Here is a 7,620-nt window from a genome sequence, read left to right as displayed (position 1 = left end):
ATCTTTTAAAAATTATATAATATTAAACATATCACAGGAATTCCTGGTAATAGCACTGGACAAGCTATTATTGAAAGACAAAATCAAACTTTAAAAGAAATACTCTTAAAACAGAACAAAGGGGGGGGAACAGTATAACATTACCCCTAGAAATAGATTATCTTCTGCTCTCTTCACCTTAAATTTTTTGAATATGAATGAGAAAAATGAAATATCAGCTTATAAACATTGGGTAAGTGTAACCTCACCCCTTCTTAACCCACCAGTTTATTATAAAGATGTAATTAAGAATGTATAGATACCAGCTACTGTTATACACTGGGGAAGAGGCTATACTTATATTTCCACAAGAGATAATAAACTCTAGGTTCCAGATAAGAATTTAAAATTACAACACTGCTCAGAGGTAGTAATACCACCACAAAAAGAAGATGAAGATGAAGGCAATGAAACAGGTAACAACAAACTTGAACAGTACGAGTGTGAACCGACCCTGGAGAGAGAGACAGGACTTTCTGCAGAGAACACTGAAATCATCTGCTGTTATGACAACTGGTAATTTCCTTTTAGCTGTTATTGCTGTTTTATCAACAACAGCAAGGGGAGAGACTTACTATTATTGGACATATGTCCCTAACCCCCCTTTACTAAGAGGAGTTAGTTGGATGGAACCTACTGTACCTGTTTATATTAATGATTCTGCTTGGCTTCCAGGCCCCTATGATACCAGGGGACTTTTAAACCAGAGGAAGAAGGCACTACTATTTTTAATTATACTACTGGAGTGACCAGTCCCCCCAGTTGTTTTGGTAACTCTATGCATTGTCTCCATATGGCTATGCAAGCATGGGTAAGCGCATATGAATATCCATCAACCATACCACATTTGATGTCTCAAATGTATATGTTGAGTACATATGCATGGGAAAAACATCAAGTTAAAACCATTTTGACTAATCCCGAATTAAGAAAAATGTAAGAAAAAAATATTCAACATCACTACTCATCAGGAAAGTGTGAATCAAAACCAGGAGGAGATATTACCTCACAGCTATTAACTGGCATTTATCAATGCTAAATACATACTTTTTTGTCAATTAAAAATAAATGAATTGAAAACAGAAAGAAAAATAAAACGAATTGCCTGTAAAGGTATGAATTTATTTCTAGATACTCTATTCTGTTTCATAGAGCTATATGTCTGTTTTTATGCCAACATCACACTGTTTTGATTAGTATAGCTTTGTAGTATATTTTGAGCAGGTATAGGTAGACCAATGCCTCCAGCTTCCTTTCTTTTTCTTTTTTGTTTGACATTATGTTGTTTATTCTGAGTCTTAAATAGCTCCATACAAAGTTTAGAACTTTTTTGTACTTCTGTGAAAAATAACATTGAAATTTTAATAGGGATAGTATTGAATCTGTTGATTACTTTGAACAATATGGACATTTTAAAAATATAAATCCTACTCATTTATGAACTCAGAATGTCTTTCCATATATTTGTCTCTTTGTTTCCTTTTATTGATTTTTTTCAGTGTATAAGTCTTTCATCTCATCAGTTAACTTTATTCATAAATATATTATTTCTGAAATCTATCATAAGTGGTATTTGTTTTTGATTTTTTTTATTGCTTCATTTGTGCAGGTATACAGAAATCCCAGTGATGTTTGTATGTTAAGTTAGAATCCTGCAACTTTACTGAATTCATTTATTAGTTCTAACTATTTTTGGTGGAGTCTTTAGCATTTTCTAAATAATATCATGTCACCTCCAAACAGAATAAATTTAACTTATTATTTCTGATTTAATACATTTTAATTTATTTCTCTTGTTTAAAATAAATAAATGGGACTTAATTACGTTGGCTTGTAGTTCCCATACTATGGTAAACAGAATCATACATTCCTATGAATATATAACCTACAAAGCCTGAATCATGAAGAAATAGAAAATATGAACAGAGTATAATGAATACAGAGATTGAATAAGTAAGAAAAAAATTTCTATTAGAGAAAACTCTAGGTTCTGTTGGATTTAATACTGAACTCTAACAAATACTTCAGAAGAACTAATACCAAAGAATGCTTCCACATTCATTCTATGTGGCCACAATTACAGTGATATCAAAACATGACAAGGACACTATAAGAAAAGACAGTTACAGGTCAGTATCCCTCATAATTTAGATACAAAAATGCTCAGCAATCCCTTATCACAAGCCAATGGGATTTATCCCTGGGATGCAAGGATGGTTCAACACATACAAAACAAGAAATGTGATACATCATGTTAACAGAATGAAGGACAAAGTCTATATATACATAGCAAAACATGCAGAATAAGCATTTGATATGATTCAAAATTATGTATGGCAAAAACATAAAAATTAAATATAGAAAGAAGAATGTACTTCAACCCAGCAGAGGCAGTATATGACAAGCTCACAGATAACATCATACTCAGTGGTGAATAATCAAAACATTTCTCTCTAAGATCAGCAATAGATAATTTTTAAATTTGTAGTTCAAGAGAAGAACTTTACTTTTAGCTTTCAAAGATCCAGTGCTAAATATCTTTGGATATGGAATATGTCAAAACACATATGACCAATTCAATAGATATAGAATGGAGTTTAAAAAAAGACAACAAACAAAAACAACACAATGTTGTTTGCTCTGGTTCATAAAATGCTAAGAATTTGAAAAGTACTACAACAAGGATGTAATTTTGTTTTTAGCTGTAGCCACAGGACACTAAAAACAGCTTCAGAAATATTAAGAATCAATGATGTGTGAAATGTTGACATTTTCAGCATTTCGGTTCACACTGTTACACTGTTTGGAAGATGATTGCCTTCAGCATAAAATTCCTATCATTTTGTCAAATCTGAAAAATTTAAGTATAGCTGTATATATGGTTAGTACAAAATATACACAACTGGATATTCAGACCATTAACTCCTCGGGGCTAAATAATACTTTTACTCTATCTCACCAAGAATTCTAACAGCTATAAATTCATATTGTATTGGAAACCTTATAAGAAAATTTATCTTTGATAGTATGAATGTGTAAAGTGATTCAAGAATCCCCTGATTATGTATAACCTTTGCTCTTTTTCATTAAAATTGCTTCTGAAGTATATGGGGAAAAGAATCCCTATTCAATGAATGGTGTTGGGAGAACTGGATAACCACATGTAAAAGACTGAAACTGTACCTATCACCTTTAACCATTTGCAAAAATTGATTCAAGATGGAAAAAGAATTTAAATTTAAGGCATGAAACAATAAAATTCCTCAAAGAAAGTGTAGGGAAAACACTTGAAGATATTGGGGTAAGTTTTTATGAAGAAGATTTCTGTGGCAATTACAACAACAACAAAAATAAACAAATGGGACTTAATTAAACAGAAAATCTTCTGTACAGCTAAGGAAACAACAACCAAAGCAAACATATAAACTTCAGAATGGGAAAATATATTTGCGTATTATGAATTGGACAAAAGCTTGATAACTAGGATCTATAGAGAAAAAAACACTGACCAATCCTATGTATTACTGGGCAAGAAAGATGAATAAAACTTTCTCTAAAGAATACAGATGAATGGCTACATATGAAAAAATGCTCACCATAATACCATATGTATTATATATATATATGTATTTGCTTTGCTGAAACTTAGCTTGCTTTTTTCAATTATTTTCAGGACTACCTTGAACCGCTATGCCTTTCTCACAATGAAGCCAGTATTTTCTAGCCAGAGCAACAGCAGAGACACTTTCTCAAAAACAAAAATAAAAACAAACAAACAAAAAGCAAAGAAACAAACAAAAAACTGACTAAAGAGGGAAAGAAAGAAAGAATAAAGTATAAAGGGTATTTGTATACTTAAAATTAGCGAATATATCTTAAAATGATAATGTCTCAAATAAGTCCACATACCCCTCCGCACAGAAAAATGGTAATTCTGTGAAGTGATGTTGATTAGCTCAATTGTAGTAATAATCACCCAATGTGCTAATATATTTTTATCAAAGCATCTTAGTGTTTACATTCTAAATATACACACTTTATGTGTTAATTGTATCTCAATATGGGTGGGGGGAAAACAAAAATATGACAAGATAGAAAACAACTAATTTAGTTTGCAGAGGTCCTTTCTAAGACAATAAAGGACATATTTAGTTAATATGACTTTCATATTAGTTGTACTACATTAGGTATTAGTAAGATTATAGATATTTTATATCATTCCCAAGATTACTAAAAATAGAAGCCTTCCATCAAACTGGTTAACATAGCCTTCATGTCATTTTCTTAGTTATTATTTTAAAACATTCACAACAAGACTGCAGTATAAAGTAGACAATATGTGCAACATGGCATTTAAGTGCTTGAAAGTTAATGGCAGAGATAACAGAAATTAGAAGAGATATAACATATGAGCACAAAGCATTGCATTTTTTTTGTGCAGTGGAATAAAAAATGAAGAAGCCAAGAATCTTATAGTTACGAGATGGAAAATTCCAAGGTCAAGGGAATGCACCTGGTGAGAATCTTCTTGCTAGCAAGGACTCAGCACAGTACTGAGTAGCACAAGGAATCACTTATCTCTCTTTTTATGCTGCCACCAGTCCTGTTCCCATGATAACCCATTAACCCATTCATTTATCAAGGATTAACCCCCTTTGCTCTAAAAGCAGCTAATTTACATTCTAATAAAAAGGAATACATATCCTTCTCAAGTTTGCATGAGACAATTACTAAGAATAACCACATTCTGTATAATAAATACATTTTAAATATTAAAAAATAAAAATAATTGATGTATGTTTTCAGGACATAATGAAATCACCCTAGAAATAAATAATGCAGACGTAAAATTTCCTACTTAATCCTTAACCAATGAACTTCTACAAAACCCATGAACAAAGAGGTAAGTTCAAAAGAAATTAAATGATACTTTGAAAAAAATAAATGAATTGCTTCTCAGCCTTTTGGCTAAGATCAAGTGTAGTATCTGTTCTTATTAGTTTAATATCTGATACGGCCTCTATCTGAGGACAATATATTAAATGGAGTTTTGGAGTAGGGAGTTGGAATAGGAGCTTGCTCCGTCCACTCCGCGCATCGACCTGGTATTGCAGTGCTTCCGGGAACAGTGCACCCTTTCTCATAAAAAAAAAAAAAGAAAAAGAAAAAAAAACGTAAAAGTACAAGCATTCAAGAAATGCATAATAGAGCAAACAATGCTTAAAGAAAAATTTGTAGCACTAAATACATATAGTAGAAAGAAAGATTTAAAATCAATAAACTACTATATCAGGAAACTAAAGAAAAGAAGAGCAATTTAAGCCTAGGATAATAAATAGAATAAAATAATAAAAATTAGAGCAGTCAGTCAATAAATTTAAAACACAACAAATCAGCAAAACTAGAATCAGGAGTCATTTCCATGATGTAGTAACAGAAGGGAGAGTTAAAACATTCTATAAACATTTGTTTTTTACAAAGAACATAAAAATTATGAACCTCTAAGCTAGCCTACACAAACAGTAAGGAATCATCACTGTCACTACTAATGCCATTGCTTTTAATGAATTAATAAAAAAATACTATGAAGAATTCTATGTTGTTAAATATGATAATTAGACAAAATAGTCTAATTCCTTGAAAGATACAGATTGCCAGTATTAGAAGAGAAATATTTGAATGTATATACACATTTCTCAATATATACTCAAATATACCTTCATATTATATGCGTGCATGCACACACACACACACACACACAGATACACACACATATGCATTACTAAACAACTGATGACCTTTCAGGCCTTGATGGTTTCAGTAGTGAATTATACCAAATATTTAAGAGAAAAATAATACCAATTATTTTTTACTATGTCTTTCATGAAATAGTAACAGAGAGAGGATTTATTAACTCATTCTATAACATTAGCATTATACTAACACCAAAACAAAACACAGAAATTACTAAAAGAAAAAATGCAACCAATATCTATCATGAACATAGGAACAAAAATTTTATTTATTTATTTGAGACAGAGTCTCAAACTGTCCCCCTGGGTAGAGTGCTGTGGCATCACAGTTCACAGCAACCTCCAACTCCTGGGCTCAAGCAAGTCTCCTGACTCAGCCTCCCAAGTAACTGGGACCACAGGCGCCTGCCACAATGCCCGGCTATTTTTTGGTTGCAGCCATCATTGTTATTTGGCAGGCCCGGGCTGGATTCAAACCCACCACCTTATGTATATGTGGCTGGCCCCTTAGCCACTTGAGCCTCAGGCACCGAGCCAGAACAAAAATTTTTAACAAAATATTAGCAAATCAAATTCAATAATGGAATTATGTGTCACAACTAAGTGGGATATATTCTTGTGTTGACTTTTCAAAGTTTAAAAATTAATTTTATAATCTACTATACCAATCTCTTAAAAAATCCTATACAGATTTAAATCCTAGCACTTACAAATGGAGGCTATTACTAGTAATAGCTAAGTGTACCTATTCCTGTTTACATACAAACTCAGCGTAAGAACACATCTACAGAATCTATCTCTTTTGTAACCCAGGTACTACCTATAATTATATCAAGTGATGCAAAAAGTGAAAACAAAACATCTATCTGTGATCAAAGAAAAGAGGAAACTCCCATCAAACTGGGGATAGAAAGGAATTTTTCAACTTCATAAAGAGCACTCACAGGATAAAACTATAGCTCATCTCATAGATAATGTTGATAGATTGGTTACTTCAGAAGTGTCCTACTATGTGATCCTATACTCACTTCCGGAGTATTTATCCAACTGTTTGAAAATGCATATCTAGCTGACAATCACAGTGGTTTACAAATAAGTCAGGAGATGAGCCCAGGATGACACATGTAAGAATATATTACAGTTGAACATGTGTGCACGAACCATATGATATAGATGTTTACATATAGAAAGGTCTATAAGTATGTGTTTATATATTTATTAGTGTATTACATATATTTTCTTGCTCTGTTATCAAAGAAAGCTTAGAAATCTTAGTAGGAACAAGCACAAAGAATATCCAGATCTAGATTTCTAAATAGTATCCTTCAATAAAAGAACCAATGCTTCTCAGAGAAAGAGCTGATGATAGTACTACGACACGAAATACAAAATATGATGGCGGCACCTGTGGCTCAAAGGAGTAGGGTGCCGGCCCCATATGCTGGAGGTGGCAGGTTCAAACCCAGCCCCGGCCAAAACCTGCAAAAAAAAAAAAAAGATTTTAGAGCTTCTCATAGTTCCATAAAGTAAAGTTACTGTTATTGGAAGGCAAGAAAGAAAGAGAGAGAGAAAGGGGGCTATAATATTCAAATATCTTTGAAAAAGTAAAACAAAGTTGCAGTCAAACAATACACCAAAATGTATGTAATCAGCTGATTTTCACTAAAGTTGCAAGGGGAATTCTTCTCAATAAGTGATATAGAAAAATTTGGGTATTATCTTTAATTTCTACTCTCACTCTAATAAAAAAAAAAAAACTCAACTGATCATAGAACTAGTACTACAACTAACACTGAAATTGCAAAACTTTCACCAAAAAGAGTAGAAG

The 7,620-nt window shown here is 32.2% G+C and overlaps 1 non-coding gene across 1 annotated transcript; it reads left to right on the top strand.

Annotated features, from left to right (window-relative positions):
- The first annotated feature begins 4,987 nt into the window (after positions 1-4,987).
- Positions 4,988-5,178, top strand: LOC111723312. The gene has a single exon (XR_002771883.1). It is a non-coding gene; the product is annotated as a U2 spliceosomal RNA (small nuclear RNA).
- The last annotated feature ends 2,442 nt before the right edge of the window (positions 5,179-7,620 follow it).

The sequence above is a fragment of the Otolemur garnettii genome, unplaced genomic scaffold (genome assembly GCF_000181295.1).
Source record: "Otolemur garnettii isolate 467f Iridium unplaced genomic scaffold, OtoGar3 scaffold00010, whole genome shotgun sequence".
Classification (NCBI taxonomy): Eukaryota; Metazoa; Chordata; class Mammalia; order Primates; family Galagidae; genus Otolemur; species Otolemur garnettii.
Note: the sequence above shows the minus strand (reverse complement) of the source record. Positions and strands in the feature narration are given on the sequence as shown.